Source organism: Vombatus ursinus, unplaced genomic scaffold (assembly GCF_900497805.2).
Source record: "Vombatus ursinus unplaced genomic scaffold, bare-nosed wombat genome assembly UNPS02014841.1, whole genome shotgun sequence".
Lineage (NCBI taxonomy): Eukaryota > Metazoa > Chordata > Mammalia > Diprotodontia > Vombatidae > Vombatus > Vombatus ursinus.
The window spans coordinates 4458685-4474147 of record NW_020954619.1 but is presented as its reverse complement, the minus strand read 5'-3'; the positions used below and the strand labels follow the sequence as shown (position 1 = coordinate 4474147).

At 41.6% G+C, this 15463-nt stretch overlaps 1 protein-coding gene across 6 annotated transcripts in view; it reads left to right on the top strand.

Annotated features, from left to right (window-relative positions):
* Positions 1-7643: 7643 nt before the first annotated feature.
* Positions 7644-15463, top strand: part of RIN2 (Ras and Rab interactor 2) — a 239999-nt gene continuing 232179 nt past the window's right edge. For all 6 annotated transcript variants that reach the window (XM_027840326.1, XM_027840328.1, XM_027840322.1 and 3 more), the window contains exon 1: positions 7644-7813. The gene's annotated coding sequence lies outside the window, so the exon portion shown is untranslated. The remainder of the gene's footprint in view (positions 7814-15463) is intronic.

Here is a 15463-nt window from a genome sequence, read left to right as displayed (position 1 = left end):
ATAATTTCAACTCAGTTCAACACTTATTGAGCATTTACTGTGTGCTGATTTTGTGGTAGGTACTAGGGAGAAGAAGAAAAGAAGGAAGAAAGGAAGAAAGGAGAGAGAGGGTACAGTGACTTTGTCCTTGGTCATTCAGGTATTATTGCCTGAAGTGGGATTGAGAAGCCAAGTCTTCCTAACTTCAAACCCAAAGTTCTATCCAATACCCTAATTTCCTTTCATGAAACAACCTGGGAGGAAGGGATAAGTGAAAGAATCAAGATTCAAAATCGTTATAACAAGCTTGAAAACTGATTGAAAACCAAGAATACAAAATCTAATAGGAGTAAATGTAAGGTGCTACATTTAGGTTTAAAAAGTCAATTACACACAGAATGGGGAAGACCTGAATTGACTGTAGTTGGTATGAAAAATATAATGTTTCCTTTCACAAATCACCAGATTCAATACAAGCCAAGAGTGTGCATAATGCTACTACTAACAAAATTAATTCAACCTGAGGCTGTATTAATAGAAATAAAATGTCAAGAACAAAGGAAGTTTTAGTACCATTATATTCTGCCCTGGAGAGATTATATCTAGACCATTGTGTTTAGTTCTAGACACTACATTTGAAGAAGGGACTTAACAAACTGGAGTACTTCTAGACAGGGGATATCCAAAACAATGAAGGGACTAGAAACTACATTAGATAAGGAATGGTTGAAGGCATTATTAATCATTTAACCTAAAAAAAAGAGGACTATGGAGGATCTTCAAATATTTGAAGATAAATCACCTGTGGAAGGGCACTGACTTTCTCTTGGTTGTGTCAAAGAACTAGGTAGGAGTTACAGAAGGCAGGTTTTAGTTTAATTGATAGAAAACTTTCAGGTAGTAGGAGCTATCTGACAAATGAATTGGCTACCTTATTAAGTAATAAACTCCCTATCATTCTGACTGTTTAAGGAGAGATTGAATGGTCATTTCTCAGGAATGTTATAGTGGAGGTTCCTTTGATGGAAGGGAAGTTGGACTAACGTGACCTTCAGGGACTCCTCCAACTCTAATATTCTATGATTCTAACTTCCAACACTTCTTATTAATACTAAGTAGTTTAATATATTACATAAACTATATGTTTAATCATAAGGTGCTTTATGATACCTCATGTTATTTTTTAAATTGCTGCTTACAGGAGACAGCTAGGTGGCCCAATGGATAGAGCACCAGCCCTGGATTCAGGAGGACCTGAGTTCAAATCTGGCCTCAGACATATAACACTTACTAGCTCTGTGACCCTGGGCAAGTCACTTAACCCCATTGCCTAACCAAAAAAAAAGAAGTTGCTCCTTACATGGTATATTTTACATGACTCTAAATTTGTATGTTTGAAAGTCATCTATCTTTAAATATAAACAAACATATTTCTATGAATATGCTTTCATCAATGCAGGTATTATTCCCTCTAGCAGTACAGGTATTAAAACAATGATTCTAATAATAATAATAATTGATATTTACATAGCACTTTAAATTTTGCAAAGTGCTTGATATACTGCATCACATTGAAACCTCACAATAGTTCTGTGGGGTAGGTACAACAAGTGTTTTTATCCCCATATATAAATGGAGAAACAGAGGCTAAGAAAGGTTAAGTGACTTGTACAAAATCACAATACTAATACATGTCAGAAATAGAATTCAAACCCAAGTCCTCTAGACATAAAGTGCAATATGTTCTCATTATTCCATACTACCTTTGCAATATAGCATAATAAATTACATTTATATAGTACTTTAAGGCTTATAAAGAGCTTTCATTGCAACATCCAGGTAAGGGAAATGGTGATGATATTATTATTCTCATCGTACAGATGAAGAAATTGAGGGGTTTTTCCCCCTAAGTTTTAAGGAGTTATTTTATTTAGTGAGGTTTTTACTTCTTATCATTTTGCCTATTCTGATTTTTAAGGAGATATTTTCTTCAGCATTTTTGTGCCTCTTTTACCAAAACATTAATTTTCTTTTCATAATTTTCTCGGGTGGAAATAGCTCTCATTTATGTTTCCCAATTTTTCTCTACTGCTCTTATTTGACTTTTAAAATCATCTTTTGCTCTTTTAGCAATTGGTTTTGTGTCCAATATGCACTTTTCTTTGAAGCTTTGTAGATGTTTTCAGGTCATTGTCATATTTTGAATTTGTATCTTGAGCTTCTCTGTCACAGTAGCTTTTTATGGTCAGGTTCTTTTTTGTTGTTGTTTGTTCATTTTTCCAACCTACTTTTTGACTTTGGACTTTATGTTAGAGTTGGGCTATACTCACTTCTGGGAGATGACTGGCTTAAGCTTCTGCCTTTTATGTCTTTCTGCTGCTTTTGCAGCTCAGTCTGGGGGCCTGTAAGTTTTTGGTGATTCCAACATGGCATGATCCAGGAAGAGGTCTGTTCACTGCCCTACTTGTCTGTGCTCTGCTCTTTACAACAAGTAGGGCCCCTGCTCCCTTGCCATTGAGACCATTCCTCTCCACCCTGGAACTGTGACTTGGAACTGGGTAACATGTGACAAAGCTGCTAGACGGCACCCATTCCTGCTCCCAGTGCTAATACAGGGGTCCTCTGGGATCTCTTTCCAGGTATTCAGTTCCCTTATCATCCCTGGAGGCTAGGCTGCTTACCACCACCACATACTTTTTTGCTACACTGTGCTCCTGGCCAGCTACCACCCTGAAGTCCACAAACCTTTCTGTCTATCTTCCTAACCCTACTGTCCTATCTTCCAGCTCCAAGTTGGAAAATATTATTTACTGTGACTCTTTCTTGGCTGTCCTACTCAAAATTTAGTTTGGTGAATTTTCTAGGTCATTGTTGAAGAGATTTTGGGGAAGCTGAGGCAAAGTTGCCAACCTCTCAATCTTGACTCCACCTTTGAAATTGAGTTTTTAAAAAGTTACATGACCTGCCCACAGGATAGTACAGATCTCTGACCTTGTAACATGACATGGTAGAAAGAGTAGTAGACTTAGATTCAAGAAAACTGGTTCAGTTTTTACTCTATCACTTACTAACTTTATGATTTTGGTCAAGGATCAATGCTGGAATGAAATGAAGAACTTGTAGTTCATTCTACAGTTAACAAACCTGGTTCATATTTATTTTATTCATAAAACAATATTTCTCCCAATGCACCCCGCAAGAAGAAAGGGACAAAATGATGATAATGGAGACAGTGGAAATAGAAGTGAAAGCTAGGAGAGTTTGGATGGAATGTAGAGTATGTGAGAAGTTCTGTGAAATTAGTTTGGAAAGAAATGAGCTCGATTGTGGAAGGCTTTAAGTGCCCACTAGAGGAGTTTCCATTTTAATTTAGTGGCATTAGGGAACCTCTGAAGATTTTTAAAAAGGAAAGTGATATGGTACTTTAGGAATATAAATCTGGCAGCTGTAGAGGATGGATTGAAGGGAAAAGAGACTAGACTTTGGAAGATCAATTGGGAAGCCATTGCAATAGTCTAGACATGAGGTGATTAAGGCCTAACCTGAAGGTAAAGGCCGTGTGAGTGTAAAAAAGGAAAAGATGAGGGAGTTTCTGCGGAAGAGGAATTAAGACTTGGCAAATGACAGGATCTGGAGCTTGAGGAGAGTATGGACAGAGGTCAGCGGTGACCTCAAACAAAATGTGGAGGTTTGGAGAAGCGTGGGGTTAGGGTGGGGATTAGTGAGTTTGGCTTTTGACATGTTGGGTTTGCTATATACATGGGATGTCCAGTTACAGGAACCAGAAGGGACCTTAGGGGTCATCTAATCCAACTCCTTCATTTGACAAATGAGGAAACTGAGGCCCAGAGAAATAAGATGACTTGCCCAAGGTAACATGGGTAGTATACAATAGATACAGAATTTGAAGTTCTCTGCCTTCAAAGCTAGTGCTTTTTCCACAGGACCACACCACCTTGGTGATGCAGAACTGGAACTGTGGGGAGAGAGGCAAGGGCTGGATATGTGGACCTGGAAGTAGAGAGGGGGAGGATGGGAATTTGCATATAAGATATCTATGGGAGCTGATAAGTTCCAAAAGAGAGGAGGGGACAGAGCTTTGGGGAACAGCCAGGGTTATGGGTGCAGGACAGGATGATGATGGAGCAAATAAGACTGAGAAGGAATAAATCAGATAGATAAGAAAGAGAACCAAGAAAGGATAGAGACACAAAAACAAGGCAGGAAGAAAGAAACTAGATGGAGGGGGTGATAAGCGGTGTCAGAGGCTAGAGAGGTCAAGAAGGATGATAACTGAGAAAGGCCACTGGATTTAGGATTTGAGAATCTTGATAACACTGGAGAAAGTAGCTTTGGTTGAGTGTCATACTCAGAAGTGGGAGGAGAAGAAATAGAGATAGTCATTGGCTTTTTTTTTAGGAGCTTGGTTATGAAAGGAAGAACTCGAGGGAATGATAGGGTCAAGCAAGGTTTTGTTTTTTTTTAAGGTTGAGGGAGAAAGGGGTATGTTTGCAGACAGCAGAGAAGGAACCAGTGAATTGAAAGACTGAAAATTAAGTGCCTACTATGAGCAAAGCATTATAGCCTTTTCCAGTACCACACTGGGATACAATTCTAGCAATGGATCATCACTCTCTTTACTCTGAGCCCTGTTATGAATACAATCACCCCTACTTCCCTGTTTTGTAGAAAAGGAAAAAAAATATTGTTGAGATATCAGTTCTCTGGAGATTGCTTAAAATTCTCTTGCATACTTTAAAGGGAAAACTATTTATTCCTTTAGAAATGACACTTTCTTGGCCAAGTTGGTAACCAGCTGTTGGAAGTGTCATGGGAGGCTTTCAACTTCTGACCTGCTTGGCCATTCCCATCACCAGGGTAACTGAGGTCAGAGGTCATAAAAGCAAAACATGACGTAAGGCAAACAGAATTTTCAAGATTAATATTTTCAAATATCTCAGTATTTTGCTCTATCCAGTTCCCTCAAGTCCATTTCCATGGGAATAAAGATGCTCCACATAATAGTTAAAATATTTGTTGCATGAAATATTTTTCTGAAAATATTTAATTGAAAATATTTAATGAATAAAAGAATATGATCCCCCCGTTATTAATGTATAAATGTTCTCTCTCCCTCTCTCTGTCTCTCTCTCTCTCTCTCTCTCTCTTTCTCTCTCTCTCTCAGATTGGACACATGTGCCAGGGACCACTCCTGCATTAGTGTGGTCAAATCTCAATACTTATACCAATGGCTGTGCAGTGAGCTGTAGCCCTGACAATGAGGGGTGGCAGTGACAATGGGACAAGTTTGATTCATAGAGGGCTTCCTGACAGGAACATGGGCACTTGTCAGGTGCTTGTCCAAGCTCAGAAAACACCTGGTGCTGGTCAAAGTAATACAATATTTATGTAACTTGCCAGAGGGTGAGATTATCCAGAGGGTAAGTGCAAAGGATTGTTGTTATGCCAAGCTAACAGGGCATCTCCTAATATCTTGATAACTCTGTTTGCTTCAGTTTCCTCGTCTGCAAAATGGCCAGAGAAGGAAATAGCAAACCACTCTAATATCTTTGCCAAGAAAACCCCAAATAGACTCGCAAAGAGTGTGATACAACTCAACAACAATAACACTTAGTGCCTTATTTTCCTCATCTGAAAAATGGGGACACTCAGTGCTACAGTGAGGTTCAAATATACTATATGTAAAGTGCTTTGCAAACCTTAAAGTGTCATAAGTGCTACCTATAATGATGATCCAAGCTTTTATTCTATATATCCTTGTATGTGACCTTAAATGAAACAGGCAAGTAAGGGATGAATGGGAAGAAGCTTGTGGGATACTGAAGGGGAGGCTATCAGGAATGAGATTTAACTGGAGGATGTCTTAGACACACCCTCTAGCCTAGACTAGGTGTCCCCCACCATTCATAAAAAGTAGGACCATAGGAGTTGGTTACAATTGGCTGAACTTAGAGACACTGGAAGTTTGACCAGTACCTCCTCAGAGGCCCTCTTTTGTTGAGTGGAATCAATTAGAAGTATATATCAAAACCCCCCACCTCCTCTCAGGCCTCTCCCTACCCCCAAGCCATAGAGTGCAAGCTTCTTGAGGCCACTTTTTCACCTTCTGTTTTTTTTGGATGGGGGGTTGTTTTATGTATCCCAGCATTTACTTCAGATGAACTTTCTCCTTACTCTTAAGCATTTGCTTTGTTCGAAAATGGGGAGGGAAAAGTGAGATATTATCAACTTTCACTTCTGAACAAGTGTCTTCCTTCTGCCCAATTCCCTCTTTCGTAAAGGAGAGTGGGGGTGAGGGGGATGGGGGAAACCGGAAGTACAGCCTTTGCTGCTGAGCAAGTTATGAGGAATAAAATCACCTGCTGGCTTTAGAAGTGGAGGAAAACATGTATGAAGAAAACTACAGTGAAATTTTCATCTTCGACACCTTCATCTTTTTTTTTTTAATTAGAGAGCTGGAATCTAGAATATACTTGTAAGAGAAATATATATATATATATATATACAAATATATATATATACATATGCACATATATTTTAATTTGTCTTTCTGCTTTAGTGTGGACTTCCAGGATATATCTTTCAGAATGGAAGATTATCTTTTCACGCACCTTTGCGATATTGAATCCTACAGTAACTAACTAGAATGTTTCCAATTCCTAAAAGGCACTGAGGGCAAGAAAAACAGAGCTGAATCTCGGTGAACAGCCCTGGATTACAAAAGGTGTTTACTATTTCCTGATAACGTTCTGGTCCAATTGCTTACTACTTCCTCGTATTTCCACGATCCATAAAATGGAATTTTCAAAGGTTTCTCTCACAGCCTGGGAAAGCAAGTTAAAGCTTTCTTTGCCTTTTTCAGCGAACCGTGTGTCTGGCATGGCTGAGGTTTGCTGGGGAAACAGATCTAGGGTAGAAGCATCTATCCCTTAATCATGACGAAGAGAAACAACAATCCGAGAAACGTGACCCTGTCCCTATCCCCAGAGGATGCAGCATCTTAAAAAAAAAAACCAAAAAGTGGACCCAGAACAAAGACAGGACATTGACAAGAGCTATACTGGGATCTGAAGCAGTTCCAAGAATAACTTGCCCTTTCTGTACCTTCCCTTAAAGTTCCAGAAAGCTCTCTAGGTTGTTTGTTTGCCAGAAGGATGTGCATGTTTGTGTTCAGTTTTTCAAATGATAAAACGGGAAGGGGCGGGGGGGGGGGGTGTTCCAAAGAAGGGCTAGCACTGGACCTTGAAAACATTAATAAATGTTTGTCTAACTGAATTGAAATGCTTGTCTAGCCCACCCTCTGGGAGAAACGGCGGCGCCAATGCGTGACGTGAATTTTGAAGCCAAGTTGACTCTGGTATTAGATAAACTTTCTGATCCCAGTTCCTCCTCCCTGTGGCTTTCCACTTCGGCAAGGAAGGGACTAGTGGGGACTGTGAGGAGGGGAAGGGGGGCGGAGAAGGAGATGAGGGGTGTGTGTGTGGAGGACGGGGTGGGGGGGGGGGGGCCTAGCGCCGCGCCGGCGCTTTTCCCCCCCCGTCTTCCACCCCCCCCCCCCCCCCCCCGCTCCCAATCCCCTCTCGGGGCTTGGAGCCTCAGCTCCTGTGGGACGCCAATGCACTTGTAAAGGGAGGGCTGGAGGCAGACACAAAGCCTGGGCCCTCCCCCTCCGTGTCCTCCTCCTCCTCCTCCTCTTCTCTGCTCGGAAGTCCTGCCCCGGTGCTGCGCTGGTGTCAGCCCGGGGCCGAGGCTCTCGTCCTGTCCCACACACCCCCAACCCAGACCTCTCGACCTACAGCGAGGGCAATGCAAGGTAAGGGGCAGCAGCAGAGCGAGACCCCACCCCCTGCTCCCCTGGGCTTAAGCGCTGAGAGGGGGTTGTCAGCAGGGCAGCTCCCGAGCCGGGTAGCTGCCTTTTTAAAGGGGCCGGATGCAACTCCCGGCTCCGGTTCGCTTTCTTCTCTCCCTTCTTATGCCTTTCTGCCTTTTCCTTCTCTCGCCCGGAGACCGAGGGGCCCAGGGGAAGGGGGGGTAACAAAAAGAATGCAAGAACCAGAAATCTGGGTTATTTTTCCTGCGGATGCAAAGGAGGGCTTGGAGAGGGATGCAGGAAGGTGGCGAGAAGAACCGCAGAGCTTGGTACGGGGCAGTGGGGTGGGGGAAGAAGTCTCTGGCCCATTGCATCCCCGGGAAGAGACTGCGAGGTATCATTCCCATTGCAGCGTGCAAAGGTCCTGGGCGCCTGGGATGCCTTCGCCTCGCGTGAGACTGTCCCAGTGTGCGCAGGCATGCGGGGGTGGAGGGAACACCTTTAGTGAGGGAGGGATCAAGGGGGCGGTGTTTCAGAGACTCACCTCTTTGTGCCTGTGCCACTGCATTCCTTCCGATACTACCTTTCATCTACTGTGCATAACTCTTGTATGATTATAGTTACTTGCATGTTTTCTTCCCCATTGGGATATGAGCTCTTTGAGAGTAGGGACCGACTGCATTTTTGCCTTTCCCCAGCACTTAGCATAGCGCCTGGCACGTAGTAAGCGCTTCATGAATGCTTGATGGCTGACTGTACATTCGTGTGGCTGGACCGAGTGTGTATCCCATCTCAGGACCTACGTTGCACGGGTGTGAACCCTTGTTTAAGTGCACATGTCCGACAAGTGAGAGGCCGAAGCCTCCCGGTCAGTTGCTAGGTTAGGACTGGCTGGAAGCTTCTGCCCATTGGGGGATCCCGGAGCCCGGCAGGTCGGAGTCTCAGTCCGATGATTGGGTTCAGTTCCTTTCCCTGTCACGTTGATTGATGATGATAGGGCGCCTGCATCCTGGAGGACTCTGTTGTTCCTGATTACCAGCCCCAGAAGGGGCCACTTCCAACCTTGTGGACTTGGCTCTTCTTAGCTCGTGTCCGCCCCTTTTACCCCAGCTTCCAGGGATTAGCGTTTTTCTGCCCGCCCGCAGCGGCTTGGCTTTGGTGCCGGATTTCAGGGTTTCAAGTGAAATGGAGAGGCTATGACCCCGACCCGCCCAAGAGGGGACTAGAGAGAGTCCTAAAAGGCTAAGGGCGTCAGTTATAGACCGTGACAGTGCAGCCGAAGCAGATCCCACATTGGTGTAACTCGCTAGTTCTCCTCTGCCTCAGTCAAGAGTTATTTTTTATAACCTTTGAGAATTTTCAGAGCTCTCAAGCGGCAGCCTTTTAGAAGTTCTGCGGGAAGCTCAACTTGCAACAGCCCCCAAAGTTCCATAACATTATCAGAAGGACGGGAGGAGGAGGTTCAGGACTTTGAGACTTTTTAAAATTAGCAGAAGAGGCCACTTGAAAAAATTCAATAACAATCCGCCACAGTTCAGTTGCTTACAGAATTGCAATCTGGTCAGTACTTTGATCATTGTTTTTCCTGTCTTAGGAAAAATCATTTAAAATGTTCATAAAGCATTCTGCAGGTTGAGAGTACTTTGCACAGCCATTTGTATTCAGCAGTATGAAATCCCTTGTCTTCCACAAATCACCTTTATTTATTTATTTTTCCTGCTGGGGAACTGAGAAACAGGTACTGGTTATTCTGATCTTTAACTGTCAGGTGGTTAACTATGAACTGACAATCAGGTAGTTGCTGCTGAATTGCATTGCCCATATCAGTGATTCTCAAACTTTTCCTTCAGAGTTCCTTGCATCACAGTTTGAGGAACATGGGCTAACATAATGAAGCATTTATTAAGCACCTATTGTATTCTGGGCACTGGGCTGACACTGGGGATACAAAGACAAAAGTGAAACAGTCCTTTTCCGTAAAGAGCTCACATTATTTCTGGGGAAATAACATCTACACCTGTAAATATATACCAAGTAAAAGTTAAAGTTGGGATGTAGATTTGGCAAACCAACCACATACACATAAATCTGAATTAATACAGGGATGCTGAAGCTCTCTACTTTGTGTACCTTGCATTGTGTTATAAGCTGGAGGAGGTATGATTCAATGCTTCAATGAATCTGTTGTTTGCTCTATATGAGTATTCCCTCCAACAGTGCAGATTGCACCCCTGTCCATGCCCTTTTTTTCTTGTATGACTTGATTATGTTCTCCTATGGATCACTACCCAGCATGTTGGAGATTTCCCTTGTCTTTTTTAAACTTAGTGGACATCATTGCAGAACTAGGACTGACTCACCTTTTCTGTTGCATTTCCTGTACACTCAAATAGCCAAGTGAATCCATCTTCTCATGATATGACTATTCCCTGTATAGTGTAGAGTTCTCATTCTTTGTAACTTTTGTCCACACCTTCCCAGGTTAGTTAGTTGCAAGGGGGTCTACCCAGTGTGCTGAGGGCCTTCCTTGATTACTTTTAAGACTGAGAGGAAAAGTGGGGCACATGAGTCTCCCATGATTGTTCCTCACCATTACCGTCCCAGTGGCCAGCCCATCTTTTTGATCTCCAGTGCCTTTGAGGACATCTTTTATTTCCATTCTCCATAATGCTTTATTTGTTTTATGTTTGATTCAATTTGGCAAGCACTAAACACCTGTAAGTAATTTAAGACAAAAAAAAGTGCCCTTTGCCCATAAGAAGGCAGTGTGTAGACAATATGTACATAGAACTCAGTATATACACAGAAAATTAAATACAAGAACAAGATGCAAAGAAGATTAAAAAGTAACTTCTGAGGGAAGTGCTGCCAATTGGGGGATCAGGATAGGTTTCCTGTAGGAGATGGTCCCTGAGCTGAGCCGTAAAAGGAGTCAGGGATTTCAGGTTAGGGAGGTGAGGAAGGATTGTAGCCTTTGCATAGAGAATAGCCTATTGTTGTTCAGTCATTTCAGTTGTGTCTGGCTCTTTGTAAACCCCGTTTTTGGAGGGGGCAGGGGGCAGAAGGGTTTCTTGGCAAAGATGCAAGAGTGATTGACCATGTCCTTCTCCAGCATGTTTTACAAATGAGGAACTGAGGAAAACAGGGGTAAGTGACTCGCCTAGGGTCACACATCTAGTAAGTGTCAGAGGGAATGGTCTAGACAAAGGCAAAGAGATGGGACCTAGAAAGATTTTTATGGGGAACAGCAAATTGGCCAGTTTGGCTGGAACATAGAGTGAAGGAGTAAGGTGTAATAGGCCTGTTACAGCCTGTTCTGTGAATGATACTCATTTACAATCTTTGGAGACTGTTGTGTTTTATGACAAATATTTTATCCCTCTCTTCAAAAATTCATAACATAATAGTGACATATTGTATCATATGAAGGCTCTACAATTTGGGTAAGTGCCGGAAGCTCTCTCCACCAGTATAGATGCAACAGATTAGTAGGTAAGCCTTATAGTGTTATGAGACAGCTCATAGTGCTGTGGATAGAGCTCTGGGCCCAGAGTCAGGAGGACTTGAGTTCATAGCTAACCTCAGACACTTACTAGCCATGTGATCCTGGGCAAGTCATCTGCCTCAGGTTCCACATGTGGCCTCCAGGCTGCAGGTTCCCCACCCCTGGATAGGAGCTGCATAGGAGCTTTACAATTTCCCACAGTCCAGCCCACTCTCATCCTTCTGTTCAACCTTGGACCTGACTCATTGTCCATGTATATACCAGATATATGTTTTCCACTTATTATATGACAATTTAATTCCACTCATCATTCACTATTGGGAGGCAATGGAAAGAGACAGTGGTAGGATCCAGGAAATCTGAGCTTGAAGCTTGGCTTTCAGTCTTAGTAGCTGGGGAACTCTGGACGGGGAAGTCTTTTGAACCCCCCTGAGCCTCAGTGTCTTCATCTATGAAATGGGGAACATGATACTTGTACCATCTACCTTGCTGGACTTCTGTGGGTTAAGTGATTTATAAACTTTAAAGAAGTAACAGAAGCTATTGTGCATATTGTAAAATACTCCTCCCACAAGGTTTTCTCGTAAATGTTTCATTTTTTCATGTGTAAAACAATAAGGAAAACAGTCTCATTTAGTTTTACCTTTCCTTAAGAATTTGAATATCTCTATTAAAAAAAAAAAGTATTTTGAAACAAACTTTTAGACTGTTTAGTGGTTCCCTTCTAGGGATCTAGGTTGACTTTGTCTAATCCCTTCATTTTATAGAGAAGGAAAATGAGAAGTGTTAAAAAAAAAACTTGCCCAAGGTCATACAAGTATTTGGAGGCAGAGATGACTATTTTTTGTTTGGTCATTTCAGTCATGTCTACTTCTTCAAGACCACATTTGGGGTTTTCTTGGCAAAGATACTGGAGTGGTTTGTTATTTCCTTCTCCAGGTTATTTTGCAGATGAATGAACTGAGGCAAACAGGGTTAATGACTTGCCACACAGCTATTAAGTATCTGAGGCCAGATTTGAACATCTTCCTGATTTTGGGTCCAGCACCACTATCCTCTGTGCCACCTAGAGGTGACCCTAGGACCCTACCAAACCATACTGACTCTCATTTATTAAGTACCTACAGCTTCGATGGTACTGTGCTGGGGGGTGGAATGAATGAATAAGTGTGTGGTAGAAATCCTTTCCATACAGTTTAGTTCAGTTGGGGCTGGCTTCTGTCATGGTCCAAAATATAAAAGAAAGAATTTGGGAATAGGAGCCAGGAATCTCTTCTAAACATTCCCAAAGGGTCATCTAGGCTGTGCCTAAAGACTTTTAACGAAAGAAAGCCCCTGACCTCCAGAGGCAGCCCGTGTCACTTTTGGAGAGTTCTAATTGTTAGGAAGTTTTTCACCTTATAACAACAAAAATTTGCCACTTTGAGTTCTTTGCAGATTGCCCTGTGGGGCAAGGAGAGTGAGTCTAATCTCTTTTCCACATAACCTGCCTTTAAAATACACAGAAATATCTGCTACTGTCCTCTTCTAAGTGCTCTTAGGAGGATTAAATATCTTCCTAAGATGAAATATCCCAGGTTAAATATCGCCAAACCCCATGTGGATGACATCATTTCTTTGAAATGGGTTTCCCATTTCCATCAATGGGTTCAGAGCTTAGCTCTGCTTCCCTGCTACCTGTGTGAACGTGGGAAAGTCGCTTAACCCCTCTGAGCCTAATCTCATGTATAAAATCAAAGAGTTGGACTAGAAGATTTCTAATGTCTCTCCCCAGTTCCAAAAACAATTATCTTATGTGGGTTAGTTTGCTAGATCTTAGCCCCATGGGCACAAGTCACATCTCTAACCTAAACCATCTTGCAAATGCATACTCTTAGTCACCTGAGCGTTTAAGAAAGAGTGGATGAAGGAAAAAGCAGAATAAAGCAATCATAACTCATGTCAAAACTGCTGTTTTGTATTCTATGGTAAGCAGATTTTTAGAAGGATATTTCAATTACCTTGCTAGTGATTGAAGATTTGGGTTTCATAATGTTTGTTGGTTGACAGTCTAAATAAAACCAATTTTTTTTAGAGATTTCTTATTTTCAAAAAATCCTGAGAAGGGTGTTTTTGTTGATCTTTTAAAGAATTAAAGATTCTTTCCTACCCTTTCCACTATTTGGTTATTATTGGCTTTCTACTGGGTAATGCCCTTGGTTATTCTCCAGGTACAGCAGGAAAAAGCTAAGAAGAGGAAAAAATTCTTTCACTGAGTAGCGTGTTCCAGACTTTCTTGTGCTATTTATAATTTTGAGGTAAGGTTACAAAGTCCAAACTTAAAGAATTTCAGGGTTGTAAAGAAACTCAGAGACCGTCTAGTCCACTGACCAGGAATCTCTTCTAAACATTCCCAAAGGGTCATCTAGGCTGTGCCTAAAGACCTTTAACGAAAGGAAGCCCCTGACCTCCAGAGGCAGCCCATGTCACTTTTGGAGAGTTCTAATTGTTAGGAAGTTTTTCACCTTATAACAACAAAAATTTGCCACTTTGAGTTCTTTGCAGATTGCCCTGTGGGGCAAGGAGAGTGAGTCTAATCTCTTTTCCACATAACTGCCTTTAAAATACACAGAAATATCTGCTACTGTCCTCTTCTAAGTGCTCTTAGGAGGATTAAATATCTTCCTAAAATGAAATATCCCAGGTTAAATATCGCCAAACCCCATGTGGATGACATCATTTCTTTGAAATTATGCAACTGATTGGGTGTAGTCTCCTCACTAAAATGGATAGTTAAATGTATTTCAGAATTAAGAATGAGTTGTGACAGTTTAAGTCAGTGAAGCACTGGTCAGTTCAGTGAAATAATCTCTTTTATTCATTCACTGCACCAATAGTATCATGTTGATATAGTAGTGGGTTTTTTTTTTTAATTTTTTGCTTTTTTTTTTTTTAGTAGTGGGTTTTTGATTTGAGTTCCATGCTAATTCCAAAACATTTAGTAAAGACTCATACCAATTTCCATTTACAGAAATTATATTTCTATATGGATCATGTATATATCGTGATAGGTAGGGGCACTCTTATTGCCTTGAGGAAGTAGGATTTTCATCTCTCCAGTCCTAGGATGCTGAATGCCATAGAAATAGAAAATAAACCACCTATGTTGAAGGGAACATCACACAACTCAATGGAATTTTGGGGGTTCATATTCCAGCTCTGCTACTTACCACCGGAGAGCATTAAGCAAGTCACTTGACCTCTCTAAGACCTCGGTTGTTTTATCATTCATCCACAAAATGAGAGAGTTAGACTAGAGGATATATCTAAGTTCCCCCAGCTCTAACGGCTGTGACTTGAAGGTCCTCTGAACAGAGTTTAGTAGCTTGGACATTCTGGATGTACTCCTAATGTGAACTTTTTTTCTTTTCTAAAGTAAGATGGCAACAAGATAGGTTGGATTAACAATTACAGTGAGCTTCTCAAGCTCACTGTCATTAGATACATAGGAATTTGGGAAATGTTAGAAAAGCTAGTAGAAAATTTTATGGGCTTGTGTTGTTGCTTTTAAACAAGGCTAAACTGAGTCATACTGCAAAATTTCATGGTTTGTGGTTTGGCAATTCATGTGTCCTGATAAGTACTGTTATATTCTAGTTTACATGCCTCTGGGCCTTGGTTTCCTCATCTGTAAAATAGAGGTTTGATTGTATGATCTCTGAGTTTCTCTACAGTGCTCAGATTTTTTTTATGGCCTCAATATCTGGTCGGGACTGTTCAGACTAAGTGGACAAATAATGTATATGATATGATTTGGAGGGATGATAGTAGACCTTGCCTGGCATCACAGGCAAAGCATGCATAAACATATATAAAAAATTGAACTTCTCAATATTAGATTCATTGCTTTAGGCTATATTAGACATCTTGACTCAGCATATCCAAAACAGAATCTTACCTTTTCTCCAAAATGACTTGTTCTGAACTTTTCTTCTTCTTTACCCTTGCCTTACCTTTAAGGGCACCTGTGTCCTTACAGTCACAGAGGTTCACAATATCAGTGTCATCCTCAACTCCTCACTTTCATTCATCATACATACCTAGTCATTTGCCAGCTATTGTGAGTTCTGTCTCCTCATCCCACATATGTACCCTTCTTTCCACTCACT